We start from the raw sequence: 19,526 nt of genomic DNA on the forward strand, positions 1-19,526 counted from the left end.
CAGTTCAGATGCATGCATTTTTGTCATGCTCATGGTGACCATCAAAAACTTGATCAAACTAAGAAGGAATAAAAAAAACTACCAGTCACGGCGTTAAGGATTAACATAAATATTTCTTTTAGGTATCAACTGCAGGCAAGTGAACCAACATTCACTCAACAGGCAAATGGTACATCAGAGTACTAACAAAAAACCCAGTCAAAACAAAATCAAGAGGCATAATACCAGCTTAGGACTATACTAGGGGTCTAGCTAAATCTGCAGATCACCTTGCATATCATCAATAGTTAGGCACCCGATCAGAGCGGCAAGATGGCTAGCAACCAGCTGCAAGTGTAAGCAACAGGCACAACAGCTAGCAACTAGCTGCAAGTGCAAGCAACATTAGTAACACGTGCAATGGCTGGTTCACAACAACAAAGGAAATATTGAATCAGGTTTTGACAGCAAACCAGCATCCCACATAAATCAAAACGCCAATTTCAAACAGACATAAACTAAGTTTACAAGATGGTAAATCTAACATAATACTTCTTCGACAAAAGTGTATCTATTTCCAATGACAATCTGTCATACATGAAGCTTAACTTTAGTAACAATTTTCTGAATTTTTCCAAGCTTCATGTTTGAAGTGCAAAAACTATGCAAACATATAAAAGCCCGCTAAAAGAACACATTGCTTCATCCATCAGTTTAGAACAATCCTTCTAATCTTCACTTGCAAAATTTCCTGAAAAAGAAGATTTACTGAAGCGCACGAGAAAAAGTTCATAACAAATCAAAAAGAATCAAGTTAAAATCAATGCATATAGGGATACTTAGGCCTTGTACAATGCAGGTGCTTAGGCGGACGCTTCAACCAAAAAAACAGGTTGTTTTTCAAGATCGCTGAGCACAGGTGCATAAGAGGAGGGACGAAAGCAAAGTCTTGCTTCTGGTGCTAGCAGGTGCTTGACCTTCAGTAAAACCGTAGTAAGCCTTGCTCTGCGTTAATTAAAGTAGTTTAAGCACCTGTAGGAAGCACTCACCATTGCGGGGCAAAAATATTTTAAGATGCCACGCTACTCTCGCTCTTTGAGATTACTTCAGGACAGTAAGGGTGAAGTACTAACAGTTATCACAATCCACAATGGCAGCATCAACGGAAAATAGGACGAGAAACTGAAAAGCAATAAAGAAAAAAAATGGCTTTATATGTTGAGTGGAAGACCTCATTCCTTCGAATTTTCTGAAGGGTGTAAGCTCAGCCAACAATCTGCAAGAACATAAAATGGTTATTAATGTCCTGCAAACTCAGCTTTGACTTTAGCTAAAACTACAGTGTATATATAATCATGAAAATGTTGCTCGAACAGAGAAATACCTTTATATGATGTACCATCACTGTTCTTCATCGATCAAAGCATTATCATTAGCACCGACAATTGTTCCCTCAATATCGGATCTTACCCAATGTTGATATTTCCTTTTCTTTTTAAACATATCCGTGAGGTGAGAAACATGGAATGGCTCAGCTTCTACGTCTCGTGTGCATTCATCAGTTCCAGTGTCACATCTATCTCTAGGTAGTTTATTCTGCATCACCACTGACCAACCTGGGTTCAGTTCGTCTTCTAGGTAAAACACTTGATCGGCTCCTATTCCAAACCTCATGTTCCGGGAGTTTGATGCGATGTGTTTATACTTGGAATCAATGGCCTTCCAAGCCTCTGAATCAGCTAAATGATGCAATGCTCCATCCTTTGTGCGTTCTTGGTCATGCCATCTTAAAGCTGTAGCTGTATCTTTATGCATGAAAAGCCTCTTAAGCCTTGGCTTAATTGGAAAGTACCGTAACACCTTCCTTGGGATTGCCTTCCTTCTTTCCTTCTTATAGTCAAAGTAGTTTTATCTGGTATGTTCTTCCACCTTGAAGTTCCACACACTGAACAAAAATCATCACTCGCTTTCTCTTTTCGATAAAGCTGGCAGTTATTTTCACAAGAATGAATTCTCATATAACTAAGCCCAAGCTTTCCAACGATCTTCTTCGCGTCAGAAAATGTACTAGGTAAGTTCTTACCATTAGAATTGCTTTCTGCAGAACTGCTAGCAAATCATTTAAAGATTTATTGCTCCACTTGTTAGTGGCTTTTATGTGGAAGAGAATAACAACAAGAGAAAGTATGGATAGTTCACAGCCTGGCCATAAAGGTTGATCTGCATCTCTCAAAAGGTCATAGAAAGATTGGGATTCAGGGTCTGGTCCTGGTTTAGATGGATTTTGGGTTTCAGGTTCTATCATTGGAGGTCCACAGAAAACATCTTCCACTAACTGACGCATATTAGATTTTGTTCCTTCAAACTGTGATCGTGACCTTTTGTTACTTCTCATGTGTGTTGGAGTTTCACCTTGTTTGTTAGCAGAGATGAATGATGTTGTTTCCCCATGGCAACCCCAAACAGTATATCCAAGTGATCATACACGTCCTCCCGCTTCTGTAACGATCCATTGACACATATGACGCATGGGCCAAGGATCTTGGCATCAGAACTTTTCCCGATGTATGCAAAGTCAAGAAAACCGACTACACCAGCCAAGTATTCCTCACTTGGTCTAGGAGAAAGCAATAGCTCCTTTATAGATTATAAATCCATCGATACACTGTAACAAAAAGAAATGTAGTTACTGCACTGAGTGACAAGGAAAAAAGTAACATAAACATGTCTTCCTATAATTCCTTAAACAGACATGGTCTTTATTGCAACAACAGAAGATAGATGGGTCGGATGGTCTAGCAGTAGTAGTTTACTTCTACAAGGGTCCTATTTAGAACTTAAAAGAGAAGCACATCAGCAAGCCATGAAGCTGCCACTCTCAAACCTGTTCTGGCTCCAGTTACAAGGGTCTCAAGACGTTGAAGAAGCCGGTTCAATGTCCAGTTTTTTAAGCCATATTACTAATAAACACTCCAATCAATAGATAAACAAATTGTAATAAAATACTACAAAGTAACCAGCAACTACAAATATACTAGCAATTAGCAAGCACAGGATCCAGATGTATGCAACTAGCAAAGAGCAGCTCCAATCGGACAATCAAGACATTGTGAACAGCAGCAGCATTTATCATATACACTAATAATCTCTAGTTCCTTTCCCTAATATCTCTAATTCTAGTAGTTCACAAACTTCACAAGTTGACATATGACATAAAGATGCTTCTGTAGAATAGTAGGATTGGTAAATAGAGAGAAGAAGAGAGAGTTCATATTACCAGCGTCCTGGTCAGGACTAGAGGGAGGCGACCGCCGGTCGCCCTGTCTGGAGTGTGGAGAGGAGGGAGGCAACCAGAGGGACGGCTGGAGTAGCTGGATGCTGGAGACCAGGCGGCGGCGATGGCGTCCCCTGGACGGCTGGGGTTGCTGGACCAGCACGCAGTAGCGCTGGCGCGTTCGTACGGGGAGGCCCCAGCCCGCCGGTCCTGGGCTCCTGGTGGAGCGGGGCGGCGTCGCCGCACCGGGGAAGGGCGGCGGCGGAAGGGGCAGTTGCGCCCAATGTTGGAAGCGGCGGCAGCGGCGGAAGGGGGATAGTTGATGGATTTCAACCGATTCGGGACAAACCCTACCTTATTCACATGAAAAAAAATATGCGGCCACTTAAAATGATGGGCTTTTCTGAAGACACCGATTGAACGGCTTTTACAAGAACACCTGGTTCAACCGTCTTTTTTTTCGATTGCATGGATAGTCGATGGAGCTAACCAACTACCAAGATCATCCATTCTGATTTTTCTCAGTCCAACCGCCAGTTCGGGTCCTTAAAAAAACTATTATCTCTATTTCTAATGGACGAGTTGGTTGAATAGTCCCGGTTTATTTTCGTCCGGTTTATTTTCGTCTCACCTCTCACCACCCCTCCCATGCTAAAACTGAATCGCGTCTGATACTCCTTTCATTTATTCGTAATGTATTTATGTGAAAAAATCAATTATGATTAATCTCTAATCAATCTCTGAAAAATCAAATCTAAATTAATCAACTATACCATAAATTACTCAATCACATTAATTAATATTTCCATACGTCTCAAAAATTACTTTAATTAACGTTTCCATACCTTGCCCAAAATATTAATTAATGTGATTGAGGAACTTATGGTATAGTTGATTAATTTAGATTTGATTTTTCAGAGATTGATTAGAGATTCTTCGATACACACGTAAAAAGGGAAGAAAAAAAGGAAAACAAACCAGGAAAAGGAAATATATGCATGGACGTCAATCCCCTTCATCTCCCGCTCTCTTTCCTTTCCTAGGATGTAGCCGCCGATTTTCTCCCTTGCTCATGTTCTCCTTAAAGAGGTGGACATTGAGAGGCAACGAGCATGGTAGGCCTCAGATCACGGATCCTCCTGACCTTGCAGTCCTTCTCCGATGTCGTCCCTGCATAATCCAACGCCCTCCTCCTCCCAGTGCCGTACCTGCGTCATTGGAGGTTGTGTGCGAGCTGGCCGCCGTCCCCGAGTATCTTCAACAGGTTGTCTGCTGCTCCCAGATAACACAATTCGTGGAAGAGTTACAGAGAAGTGAGGGTTTGGGAGAACCGACGTCGCGCCGTCGCCGATCTACTGGATGACATGCACCATGGCCATGCCATCGAGCCACCATCGCCGCTCCTTCCAGTAGGCAATGAGGATTGGTTGAGGGCAGGAGTAACAGTTGTGCGTGCTTGCTTGTTGTTATTCTCGAGGTGGATAGGTCATGCCTGAGCCCTCCTCCACGCATGGCGCAGCTTCCTTCGATCTTGCCCGTCCTCGAATCCCTACTGGCAGGTGATGCTACTTCCTTACCTCAACGAGTCAAAACTGAAGGCATCCACTTCTTGTGGTAAGAACCGATCTCATGTACTGCCACTTTTTATAAGTTTCTTGATGCAAATCATAGCAAGAATATTGTGTTCTTCCTATTTGTTTGATTAGTTCCAAAACAGAAGCAATTCTATCGTGACGATTTCAAATGTTTCTTGTAGAAATTTAGCATAGTACTAAAGCAACTGAATTATCATTTTATCACAACCGCGGGCTAATTCTGAAATAAAAGCAATGGTGAATTTTTTCGTTAAACTGTAATCCATAAAACGCCATTTTGTATATTATTCAACTATTGGGTATGCTAATCTTTGGGTTCATTGGATGTGAATAATGGACCTGGTATGATTGGTGCTTGTACAATTACGTAATAGGAGTAGCAGCATTATACATCTTTTGAGTTACGGTATGTTTACCAGTGGGAATTGCGGCTATGGATGTTTCACAATTGTGTGTACTGCAGGTGTACGTGGATTAGGAGAACAGTGTGAGCCAATGGATTTTTCCATGTCTTCCTCTACGGCAAGCCCTTGAGTGTATTTTATCTATATCTCAAGAACATGACAGTTTCAAGAATATATATGAGTCAGCTATCTTGTGCCCTTTTGTCCATTTTTACTTAAATACTATGAGGCGACTACTTATTGTTATTCTTGCCATTGAAGATCTAGGTAAAAAGTGTTGGGGAACGTAGCATAAATTCAAAATTTTCCTACGTGTCACCAAGATCTATCTATGGAGTCATCTAGCAACGAGGAAGGAGTGGATCTACATACCCTTGTAGATCGCGCGCGGAAGCGTTCAAGAGAACGGGGTTGATGGAGTCGTACTCGTCGTGATCCAAATCACCGATGATCCTAGCGCCGAACGGACGGCACCTCCGCGTTCAACACACGTACGGAGCAGCGACGTCTCCTCCTTCTTGATCCAGCAAGGGGGAAGGAGAGGTTGATGGAGATCCAGCAGCACGACGGCATGGTGGTGGAAGCAGCGGGATTCCAACAGGGCTTCGTCAAGCGCTGCGGGAGGAGGGAGATGTGTCATGGGAGGGAGAGGGAGGCGCCAGGGCTTAGGTTTTGGTTGCCCTCCCTTCCCCCCACTATATATAGGGCCAAGGGAGAGGGGGAGGGCGCAGCCTTGCCCCTTCCTCCAAGGAAGGGTGCGGCCAAGGGGGGGAGGAGTCTATCCTCCCCAAGGCACCTCGGAGGTGCCTTCCCCCTTTAGGACTCTCCCCTCCTCTTGTCCCTTTGGCGCATGGGCCTCTAGGGGCTGGTGCCCTTGGCCCATGTAGGCCAAGGCGCACCCCCTACAGCCCATGTGGCCCCCGGGGCAGGTGGCCCCACCCGGTGGACCCCCGGGACCCTTCCGGTGGTCCCGGTACAATACCGGTGACCCCGAAACTTGTCCCGATGGCCGAAATAGCACTTCCTATATATAATTATTTACCTCCGGACCATTCCGGAACTCCTCGTGACGTCCGGGATCTCATCCGGGACTCCGAACAACTTTCGGGTTACTGCATACTAATATCTCTATAACCCTAGCGTCACCGAACCTTAAGTGTGTAGACCCTACGGGTTCGGGAGACATGCAGACATGACCGAGATGACTCTCCGGTCAATAACCAACAGCGGGATCTGGATACCCATGTTGGCTCCCACATGTTCCACGATGATCTCATCGGATGAACCACGATGTCAAGGACTTAATCAATCCCGTATACAATTCCCTTTGTCTAGCGGTACGATACTTACCCGAGACTCGATCGTCGGTATCCCAATACCTTGTTCAATCTCGTTACCGGCAAGTCTATTTACTCGTTCCGTAACACATCATCCCGTGATCAACTCCTTGATCACATTGTGCACATTATGATGATGTCCTACCGAGTGGGCCCAGAGATACCTCCCCGTTTACACGGAGTGACAAATCCCAGTCTCGATTCGTGCCAACCCAACAGACACTTTCGGAGATACCTGTAATGTACCTTTATAGCCACCCAGTTACGTTGTGACGTTTGGCACACCCAAAGCACTCCTACGGTATCCGGGAGTTGCACAATCTCATGGTCTAAGGAAATGATACTTGACATTAGAAAAGCTTTAGCATACGAACTACACGATCTAGTGCTATGCTTAGGATTGGGTCTTGTCCATCACATCATTCTACTAATGATGTGATCCCGTTATCAATGACATCCAATGTCCATGGTCAGGAAACCGTAACCATCTATTGATCAACGAGCTAGTCAACTAGAGGCTTACTAGGGACATGGTGTTGTCTATGTATCCACACATGTATCTGAGTTTCCTATCAATACAATTCTAGCATGGATAATAAACGATTATCATGAACAAGGAAATATAATAATAACTAATTTATTATTGCCTCTAGGGCATATTTCCAACAGTCTCCCACTTGCACTAGAGTCAATAATCTAGTTCACATCGCCATGTGATTAACACTCAAGGTCACATCCCCATGTGACTAACACCCAAAGAGTTCTGGGTTTGATCATGTTATGCTTGTGAGAGATGTTATAGTCAACGGGTCTGAACCTTTCAGATCCGTGTGTGGTTTACAAATCTCTATGTCATCTCCTAGATGCAGCTACCACGTTCTATTTGGAGCCATTCCAAATAACTGTTCTACTTGGAGCTATTCTAAATTGTTGCTCCATTATACGTATCCGGTATCTCTACTCAGAGCTATCCGGATAGGTGTTAAGCTTGCATCGACGTAACCCTTTACGACGAACTCTTTTGCCACCTCCATAATCGAGAAAATTCCTTAGTCCACTAGTTACTAAGGATAACTTTGACCGCTGTCCTGTGATCCATTCTTGGATCACTCTTGTACCCCTTGACTGACTCATGGCAAGGCACACTTCAGGTGCGTACACAGCATAGCATACTGTAGAGCCTACGTCTTAAGCATAGGGGACGACCTTCGTCCTTTCTCTCTATTCTGCCGTGGTCGAGCTTTAAGTCTTAACTTCATACCTTACAACTCAGTCAAGAACTCCTTCTTTGACTGATCCATCTTGAACACCTTCAAGATCATGTCAAGGTATGTGCTCATTTGAAAGTACCATTAAGCATTTTGATCTATCCTTATACATCTTGATGCTCAATGTTCAAGTAGCTTAATCCAGGCTTTCCATTGAAAAACACTTTCCAAATAACCATATATGCTTTCCAGAAATTCTACGTCATTTCTGATCAACAACATGTCAACAACATATACTTATCAGGAATTCTATAGTGCTCCCACTCACTTCTTTGGAAATACAAGTTTCTCATAAACTTTGTATACACCCAAAACTTTGATCATCTCATCAAAGCATACATTCCAACTCCGAGATGCTTACTCCAGTCCTTAGAAGGATTGCTGGAGCTTTGCATACTTATTAGCATCTTTCAGGATTGACAAAACCTTCCGGTTTGTATCACATACAACCTTTCCTCAAGAAAATCGTCGAGGAAACAATGTTTTGACATCCTATCTGCAAGATTTCATAAATAATGCAGTAATCGCTAATATAATTCCAACAGACTCTTAGCATCGCTACGAGTGAGAAAGTCTCACCGTAGTCAACTCCTTGAACTTGTCGGGAAACATCTTAACGACAAGTCGAGCTTTCTTAATGGTGACATTTACCATCATTGTCCGTCTTCCTTTTAAAATCCATCTGCACTCAATAGCCTTACGACCATCGAGCCGTTCTGCCAAAGTCTACACTTTGTTTTCATATATGGATCCTCTCTCGGATTATATGGCCTCGAGCCATTTATCGGAATCCAGGCCCACCACCGCTTCTCCATAGCTCGTAGGTTCATTGTTGTCTAGCAACATGACTTCCAAGACAGGATTACGTACCACTCTGAAGTAGTATGCATCCTTGTCATCCCACGAGGTTTGGTAGTGACTTGATCTGAAGTTTCATGATCACTATCATAAGCTTCCACTTCAATTGGTGTAGGTGCCACAGGAACAACTCCCTGTGCTCTGCCACACACTAGTTGAAGAGACGGTTCAATAACCTCATCAAGTCTCCACCATCCTCCCACTCAATTCTTTCGAGAGAAACTTTTCCTCGTGAAAGGACCCGATTCTAGAAACAATCCCTTATTGCTTTCGGATCTGAGACAGGAGGTATACCCAACTGTTTTGGGTGTCCTATGAAGATGCATTTATCCGCTTTGGGTTCGAGCTTATCAGCCTGAAACTTTTTCACATAAGCGTCGCAGCCCCAAACTTTTAAGAAATGACAGCTTAGGTTTCTCTAAACCATAGTTCATACAGTGTCATCTCATCGGAATTACGTGGTGCCCTATTTAAAGTGAATGTGGTTGTCTCTAATGCCTAACCCATAAACTATTGTGGTAATTCGATAAGAGACATCATGGTATGCATCATATCCAATAGGGTGCAGTTATGATGTTCGGACACACCATCACACTATGGTGTTCCAGGCTATATTAGTTGTGAAACAATTTCCACAATGTCTTAATTCTGTGCCAAACTCGTAATTCAGATATTCATCTCTATGATCATATCATAGATCTTTTATCCTCTTGTCACGACGATCTTTCAACTTCACCCTGAAATTACTTGAACCTTTCAATAATTCAGACTCGTGATTCATCAAGTGAATATACTCAACATCTACTCAAATCATCTGTGAAGTAAGAACATAACGATATCCACTACACGCCTCAGCACTCATTGGACTGCACACATCAAAATGTATTACTTCCAACAAGTTGCTTTCTAGTTCCATTTTACTGAAAACGAGGCTTTCAGTCATCTTGCCCATGTGGTATGATTTGCATGTCTCAAGTGATTCAAAATCAAGTGAGTCCAAACGGTCCATTTGCATGGAGTTTCTTCATGCATATACACCAATAGACATGGTTCGCATGTCTCAAACCTTTCAAAAACGAGTGAGCCCAAAGATCCATCAACATGGAGCTTCTTCATGCGTTTTATACCGATATGACTTACGTGGCAGTGCCACAAGTAGGTGGTACTATCATTACTATCTTATATCTTTTGACATGAACATGTGTATCACTACGATCGAGATTCAATAAACCATTCATTTTAGGTGTAAGACCATTGAAGGTATTATTCAAATAAACAGAGTAACCATTATTCTCCTTAAATGAATAACCGTATTACGATAAACATAATCCAATCATGTCTATGCTCAATGCAAACACCAATCTCGATGGTAGAGGGAGCGTGCGATGCTTGATCATATCAACATTGGAAACACCTCCAACACATATCGTCAGCTCACCTTTAGCTAGTCCCCGTTTATTCCATAGCTTTTATTTCGAGTTACTAACACTTAGCAACCGAACCGGTATCTAATACCCTGGTGCTACTAGGAGTACTAGTAAAGTACACATTAACATAATACATCCAATATACTTCTATTGACCTTGCCAGCCTTCTTATCTACCAAGTATCTAGGGTAATTCTGCTCCAGTGGCTGTTCCCCTTATTACAGAAGCACTTAGTCTCGGGTTTGGGTTCAACCTTGGGTTTCTTCACTAGAGCAGCAGCTGAATTGTCGTTTCATGAAGTATCCCTTCGTGCCCTTGCCCTCCTTGAAACTAGTGGTTTCACAAACCATCAACAATTGATGCTCCTTTTTGATTTCTACTTTTGTGGTGTCAAACATCGCGAATATCTCAAGGATCATCATATATGTCCCCGATACATTATAGTTCATCACGAAGCTCTAGCAACTTGGTGGTAATGACTTCGGAGAAACATCACTATCTCATTTGGAAGATCAACTCCCACTTGATTCAAATGATTGTTGTACTCAGACAATCTGAGCACAAGCTCAACAATTGAGCTTTTCTCCTTAGTTTGCAGGCTAAGAAAATCGTCGGAGATCTCATACCTCTTGACGTGGGCACGAGCCTGAAATCCCAATTTCAGCCCTTGAAACATCTCATATGTTTCGCGATGTTTCAAAAACGTCTTTGGTGCCTCAATTCTAAACCATTCAACTGAACTATCATGTAGTTAGCAAAATGTGTATGTCAGATGTTCGCAACATCCACAGACGACGTTCGAGGTTCAGCACACTGAGCGGTGCATTAAGGACATAAGCCTTCTATGAAGCAATGAGGACAATCCTCGGTTTACGGACCTTGTCCGCATAATTGCTACTATCAACTTTCAACTAAATTTTCTCTAGGAACATAACTAAACAGTAGAACTGAAGCGCGAGCTACGACATAATTTGCAAAGATCTTTTGACTATGTTCAGGATAATTAAGTTCATCTTATGAACTCCCACTCAGATAGACATCCCTCTAGTCATCTAAGTGATTACATGATCCGAGTCAACTAGGCCGTGTCCGATCATCACGTGAGACGGACTAGTCATCATCGGTGAACATCTTCATGTTGATCGTATCTACCATACGACTCATGCTCGACCTTTCAGTCTCTTGTGTTCCGAGGCCATGTCTGTACATGCTAGGCTCGTCAAGTTAACCCTAAGTGTTTTGCATGTGTAAAACTGTCTTACACCCGTTGTATGTGAACGTAAGGATCTATCACACCCGATCATCACGTGGTGCTTCGAAACGACGAACTTTAGCAACGGTGCACAGTTAGGGGAGAACACATTCTTGAAATTGTAATGAGGGATCATCTTATTTACTACCGTCGTTCTAAGCAAATAAGATGTATAAACATGATAAACATCACATGCAATCAAATAATAGTGACATGATATGGCCATCATCACTTTGCTCCTCTTGATCTCCATCTTCGGGGCTCCATGATCATCATCGTCACCGGCATGACACCATGATCTCCATCATCATGATCTCCATCATCATGTCTTCATGAAGTTGTCTCGCCAACTATTACTTCTACTACTACAGCTAACGGTTAGCAATAAAGTAAAGTAATTACATGACGTTTATGTTGACACGCAGGTCATAAATAAATAAAGACAACTCCTATGGCTCCTGCCGGTTGTCATACTCATCGACATGCAAGTCATGATTCCTATTACAAGAACATGATCAATCTCATATATCACATATATCATTCATCACATCCTTTTGGCCATATCACATCACATAGCACACCCTGCAAAAACAAGTTAGACATCCTCTAATTGTTGTTTGCATGTTTTACGTGGCTGCTATGGGTTTCTAGCAAGAACGTTTCTTACCTACGCAAAACCACAACGTGATATGCCAATTGCTATTTACCCTTCATAAGGACCCTTTTCATCGAATCCGATCCGACTAAAGTGGGAGAGACAGACACCCGCTAGCCACCTTATGCAACTAGTGCATGTCAGTCGGTGGAACCAGTCTCACGTAAGAGTACGTGTAAGGTTGGTCCGGGCCGCTTCATCCCACGATGCCGCCGAATCAAGATAAGACTAGTAACGGCAAGTAAATTGACAAAATCAACGCCCACAACTACTTTGTGTTCTACTCGTGCATAGAAACTACGCATAGACCTAGCTCATGATGCCATTGTTGGGGAACATAGCATAAATTCAAAATTTTCCTACGTGTCACCAAGATCTATCTATGGAGTCATCTAGCAACGAGGGAGGAGTGGATCTACATACCCTTGTAGATCGCGCGCGGAAGCGTTCAAGAGAACGGGGTTGATGGAGTCGTACTCGTCGTGATCCAAATCACCGATGATCCTAGCGCCGAACGGACGGCACCTCCGCGTTCAACACACGTACGGAGCAGCGACGTCTCCTCCTTCTTGATCCAGCAAGGGGGAAGGAGAGGTTGATGGAGATCCAGCAGCACGACGGCATGGTGGTGGAAGCAGCGGGATTCCAACAGGGCTTCGCCAAGCGCTGCGGGAGGAGGGAGATGTGTCATGGGAGGGAGAGGGAGGCGCCAGGGCTTAGGTTTTGGTTGCCCTCCCTTCCCCCCACTATATATAGGGCCAAGGGAGAGGGGGAGGGCGCAGCCTTGCCCCTTCCTCTAAGGAAGGGTGCGGCCAAGGGGGGAGGAGTCTATCCTCCCCAAGGCACCTCGGAGGTGCCTTCCCCCTTTAGGACTCTCCCCTCCTCTTGTCCCTTTGGCGCATGGGCCTCTAGGGGCTGGTGCCCTTGGCCCATGTAGGCCAAGGCGCACCCCCTACAGCCCATGTGGCCCCCGGGGCAGGTGGCCCCACCCGGTGGACCCCCGGGACCCTTCCGGTGGTCCCGGTACAATACCGGTGACCCCGAAACTTGTCCCGATGGCCGAAATAGCACTTCCTATATATAATTCTTTACCTCCGGACCATTCCGGAACTCCTCGTGACGTCCGGGATCTCATCCGGGACTCCGAACAACTTTCGGGTTACCGCATACTAATATCTCTATAACCCTAGCGTCACCGAACCTTAAGTGTGTAGACCCTACGGGTTCGGGAGACATGCAGACATGACCGAGATGACTCTCCGGTCAATAACCAACAGCGGGATCTGGATACCCATGTTGGCTCCCACATGTTCCACGATGATCTCATCGGATGAACCACGATGTCAAGAACTTAATCAATCCCGTATACAATTCCCTTTGTCTAGCGGTACGATACTTACCCGAGACTCGATCGTCGGTATCCCAATACCTTGTTCAATCTCGTTACCGGCAAGTCTCTTTACTCGTTCCGTAACACATCATCCCGTGATCAACTCCTTGATCACATTGTGCACATTATGATGATTTCCTACCGAGTGGGCCCAGAGATACCTCCACGTTTACACGGAGTGACAAATCCCAATCTCGATTCGTGCCAACCCAACAGACACTTTCGGAGATACCTGTAATGTACCTTTATAGCCACCCAGTTACGTTGTGACGTTTGGCACACCCAAAGCACTCCTACGGTATCCGGGAGTTGCACAATCTCATGGTCTAAGGAAATGATACTTGACATTAGAAAAGCTTTAGCATACGAACTACACGATCTAGTGCTATGCTTAGGATTGGGTCTTGTCCATCACATCATTCTCCTAATGATGTGATCCCGTTATCAATGACATCCAATGTCCATGGTCAGGAAACCGTAACCATCTATTGATCAACGAGCTAGTCAACTAGAGGCTTACTAGGGACATGGTGTTGTCTATGTATCCACACATGTATCTGAGTTTCCTATCAATACAATTCTAGCATCGATAATAAACGATTATCATGAACAAGGAAATATAATAATAACTAATTTATTATTGCCTCTAGGGCATATTTCCAACAAAAAGAAAATTAATGAACCTGAAATATCGGCAAAACAACAAGTATTGTTAACCAAGGAAAATAAGTCATGATAAAGACAAGATACGTTTTGACCAGAAAAGCCCGTGCTCGATTATTTCGAGCACAGGCTTCTTCGGTAAAGACTCGATTTTTTTAATCGATGTATATCTAATTCTAAGTCTTCTTTGACATGTACATGATGAAAGAAAAGTACTATTTAGACAGAAATTGGTGTGTCTAATGCCTGTGCCAAGTGTTGTCGAGGAAGATAGTAAACTCATTGAGGATGATCATTGGGGTTATTGCGAAGCTGACTGTTTGGTGGAGCAGTCTCGCGACATGGAGGACAAGCCATGAGACATGAAATAACTGGTAAACTAAAGGATTCCCCGCGCATTGCAGCGGGAAATTTAACAATGACTTGGAAAGATATGATTCTTTTGGGAAATTGTATTGTCTGATAGTTGCTCCGAGTGACACATTTCAAAGCACAAGAGTCAAATTGTGGCATCTTCTCAATTCAGTCTCATGAAAGTGAAACTGCAGCGTACATTTATATCTCATTTAGGGGATTTAAGAATTACATTGTGACTTCCACTAAGGAGGGCAGTTGTTTCCAAGTAGGCTACAATGCGACTTAGAATAGAACAACACAATAATTAACCGAGGATAATGAAAGGAAGTTACCTGGTAATTTCCCCAATCAATTCATACAAAAAGAATAGTCTAAATCATGCAAAACAAAATAAACGCCAGTTTTCAGAAAATCAAGGCATATAAAAATTATAAGTCCCATGATAAAGGCCATAATAAAATAGTAGAATCTGAATGTGTAACACACCACTTCGAGAGATAAATGCACATGAAAAGGAGATTTATATCTCATGAGCCCAAAAAAAAAGACTAAATTTGACACCCTTGTCTCCGAATATCACATACCTGCACGAAATAGGTCAGACAGAGAAAGGTTAGAGGAAACAATCGAATTATGAGCCAACAAATACAGTAAACTGCATTGCTATAATACCACTTGACTTGTTGTACATCCAAAAATTGGAAAATTGAGAAATAGAAATGGGTCAGTACATTTGGAGAGATATCTTGGTCTATCTTATTTCTTTGTTTGACACTGATAGCAATATTCCTACAATCAGAAAATGGAGAAATAAACATAGGTTAATGCTGATAAATTTTGCTTTCTTAGTGGGCATGACGATGAGCTTAACAAGTAAGTACATAATAAAGATAATAGGTGCAGGATAAGCATAATATAACATGAGAGGACTGAACTAAAAGTAATTGCTTAAAACTCAAAAGCAGAAACGAGTAAGCCAAAAATTAATTAAGAAGAGAACGATAAAAAAACATTTGGAGTTGTTGAATTGGTACTATAAGCCATGATATTTTTTAGCGCTCATCCTTGTAAGGAATGAAGTGAACGATCATCCATGATTGGGAGCGGATCTGCTGGAGAAAATGAAGTGGGGAAGGAAGTGAATCGCTGTGAGATGGTTGCGCCTCGCGAGGTAGATTTTTCCCACGGGAGAAAGATTGGTCGTTATGTTTTTTAGGGTTGGAAAGGAAATGGTCCATTGCAAACGGGAGTGGTGATGTGGCAACTATGCTGAGGTGGACATGGTGCATGTTATGATAAATAGAGAGTGGGGATGAGTCTCATAGGTATACTAGATTTGTACAATCACTTCCATTTTTTCGTCCCATCAAGTCAAACAAAGAAACAAGATAGACCAAGATCAAATTCACTACTTACATTGAATGAAGGAACAATACGTCGTGCACACGCATTAGACAGAGTGAACTAGAAGGGATAACTGGATCTGTACAATCACTTTCGTTTTTTCTAGGAACATTGGATGTAATTGATTTGGTAAAGAAAATGACAAGGGACTATTCTATGATTGATGTATGGTAAATTTGTGATGAAGTATGTGTCTGAATCAAGTATAATCCGCTTAATCTTTGATTTATCGGTTTTGCTAAATCTCATGGGCATGAATTATTTTGTTGCGTGAGCAACTTTCTGCTTTGCACGAGGCCGAAGATGTGGACGACATGAGGAGCGCCGACCACGGCAAGGGCGAGCCGGTGATAGTTGGCGGGAGTGGTTGGATGCAGACGGTTAGGCCTGGGTAGGCACGACAGAGGAGAAATCGTCGCAGATAAGGAGTAAGAAGATGAACATGTGGGGGCGTGCTCCTAACCATTGGATATTTGATGACAAAAAATAGTGATTGACACGAAGATTTTTTCAGGCATCTAACGTTAGGTGCCCCTTTAATTTATTGATAATCATTTGCCCGTAGCAACGCACGGGCATTTAACTAGTCCAATGTAATGGTGGGGTGGTTGCGATGTCCCATACTCGCGACGGCTACGTATCTTTCTGTTCCTGGACTCGGTTGACTGCTGTAAAGTCCATCGATTAACGTCCTAGCCAGAATTACAATGTTATTCTTTAACCAACATCGAGATCATATATTTCCTTTTACTGGTGTGTCTACAAGTACAGTCGGTTTTTATAAACCATAAGTTTAGCAGGTATCCCCTCCTTTATTCTCTATCTCTATGGAGGTGAAAGGAACGAGGAGACTAGATTGATGTGACAACCTCTCGGATATGTCCTTACAATACAACACATTCGACGGTCAGTTGTAGCTGACACATATCGTTGTCGCCACTTTGTAGCACCACCGCATGCACTACCATCATCGATCAAAAGTCGTCAGCCTCACTGGTCACAACATGCTCCCTGTCTAGTTGTAACTGCCTAGTATTATCGGTCGTAGCTTTCTCCCACACAAACATATAGCTTCCATGTGCAGTTGTGTGGGATGACGCGATTTTGGTCGAGACAGCCAATCAAGAGTGAGACCGGTCAGTCGAATTGCATGATTTTTCTTCAAAGAACCATTGAGGTTGCGGGTGTCCTTTTCCGATACGACTGCAAGTACGCTCGGTTTTTTAAACTATGCATACAGCTGGTATCCCCTTCCTTATTCTTTATCGCCATGGAGGTGGAAGGAAGGAGGAGACTAGATTGATGTGCCAGCCTCTCGCCACTTTTGTAGTACCACCCCATGCACTCTCAGCACCGATTAGAAGTCGTTGGCCTCGCTGATCACAACATGCTCCCAGGCTGGTCGTAGCTTCTAGCATTGTCGGTCGTCACTTTCTCCCACACTGGTCGTCGCTTCCATTGGCAGTCGTGTGGGAATGGCGCAATCTTGGTTGAGGCGACTGATCATGAGTGATATAGGTCGGTCGAGTTACAATGTTTTTCTTTAACCAACCATTGAGGTCGCAAGTTTCCTTTTTCTGGTACCACTGAAAGTACGATCGTTTTTTTGAACCGTGGGAATAGCTGAGATACCCTCCCCATATGCTCCGTCACCATGGAGGTGGAACAAAGAAGGAGACTAGATTGATGTGTCAGCCTCTCAGATATATCGTTACAACACCGTCGACGGTCGGTCACAGCTAACGCATATCATCATTGCTGTTGTTCATAACAACACCATCACATTCATCGTCCAAGGTTGGTTGCAGCTTCAAGCTCCATATTTTTCTTATATCAACTAGTTAGTAGAGAGAAACCATATTATAGGTTATTTAGCACATGTTACGTAAATCAATTTTATAAAGCCATCACTATTTAGATATATTTAATTTCCCTTTCAATCAATAAAAAAAACTATTTTTCCATTCCAAAAACACTTTTTGGAAAATTTCCATGCCAAACAAATTAATATATGTAACAATGTCCTGGTAACTTGCTTGTTTACTCCGGGCCAAATATTACCCTAATGGTAACTTGCTTGATACCGTCTTTTCTTCAAATTCGTCGGCTATGTGGAAAGGCATCATGCATGGACTTGATCTATTGAAAAAGGGGCTGATATGGCGTGTGGGTGATGGCTCGTTAATTAAGACTTGGCGGGATCCCTGGATCCCAAGGAAGTATGACTTCAAACCGATCACCCCAAAGAGGAATTGTAGACACAATTGGGTTGCGGACTTCTTGGATGAATCTGGTGCATGGAATATGCAAATGCTGAGGCAATATTTTTGGGATATGGACATACGTGAAATTGTGAAGATCCGAACGTCACCAAATCGGGGGCAGGATTTTTTGGCATGGTTCCCATAAAAGAGTGGTTTGTTTACTGTTAAGAGCGCTTATCACCTCGCAAGAGAATACCAATTGTCAGACTCGATGAGCGCGTCTAGCTCTAACCCAAGCGGACACAGGTCGATATGGAGTCAGGTGTGGGATGCGCGGGTACCTCTCAAGATGAAGATCATGGCGTGGAAAGTGGTGTCAGGAGCACTCGCAACAAACTCTTGCAAGAAATATAGACACATATGTACGCATGATACTTGCCCTCTTTGTGGCTCAGATAAGGAGACCAGCTTCCATGCGTTGGTTACTTGTGAGTATGCTCGGGCAGTGTGGATACAAATGCGTGCAGTTTGGAACCTCCCTGATCCCCAACTGCTCCGAGACACAGGAAAGGAGTGGCTGTTGAATGTACTGATGAACTGCAATGATGAGATGCGGGACTGCACTATAATGTTAATATGGAGGATTTGGACACTGAGGTCTGATATGGCGCATGGTAAAGATGTTCCAAGTCCGGCGGCTACAGCAGATTATTTGCAAAGTTATACGCACTCGATACATTTGGTCAGGAGATACTCTACGGAGGATATCATAAAGGGGAAGATGTCACTATTGGGAGAGGAGCCGGTCAGGTCGCCCGGTACGGCAGTGCGGTTACCTTGGCCTCGTCCTGAGGATGGCCAAGCGGCCTTGTCGGTTGATGGATCTTTCTCACCAGTGGATGGATCAGCGGCTGCAGGTATGATACTTAGAAGAGTGGATGGGTCGGTCATATTTGCAGCTTACCGGTGTATCTTCAACTGCAACGATGCTTTGGAGGCGGAACTACATGCAATAATGCAAGGGATGGCACTAGCAATCCAGCATTGCAACTTGCCGATCGTTGTTCAATCCGATTCTGCCCAAGCTCTTTCGTCTCTGACCGGTAAGAGTCTGTCCAGGTCGGCTTATGGTCATTTAGTAGCTGAGATTCGTCATCTGATGGGTGGTAGAGAGTTTATTGCAGTGAAACTTAAGCGAGAACAGAATAGGGTAGCAGATCGTTTGGCTACGTATAGTCGTACAGAGAGCACTACTGCTATATGGCTTGGGCAGGGCCCTCCGTGTATAGAGGAGCTTTTGCCATTTGATTGTAACCCTATGAATATAGAATAAAACTTTTTTACCCGCGCAAAAAAAAAACAATGTCCTGGTTCTTCCAAAACAATTTTCCTCCAGTTCTCCTCGATAAAAAATATATATACAAATTTCCCTCCAGTTCTCAACCATGCCGCTTACCTT

The 19,526-nt window shown here is 43.4% G+C and overlaps 1 pseudogene across 1 annotated transcript; it reads right to left on the reverse strand.

The window, feature by feature from the left end:
• Positions 1-464: 464 nt before the first annotated feature.
• On the reverse strand, positions 465-2,637 carry LOC125543527 (uncharacterized; annotated as a pseudogene). Its single transcript, XR_007298552.2, has 2 exons — positions 1,364-2,637; positions 465-1,255 (listed from the first exon to the last, which is right to left on the reverse strand). The product of XR_007298552.2 is annotated as an uncharacterized LOC125543527 (transcript).
• Between the last annotated feature and the right edge of the window lie 16,889 nt (positions 2,638-19,526).

The sequence above is a fragment of the Triticum urartu genome, chromosome 3A (genome assembly GCF_056163025.1).
Source record: "Triticum urartu cultivar PI428250 chromosome 3A, HENAU_Tu73, whole genome shotgun sequence".
NCBI classification, from domain to species: Eukaryota; Viridiplantae; Streptophyta; class Magnoliopsida; order Poales; family Poaceae; genus Triticum; species Triticum urartu.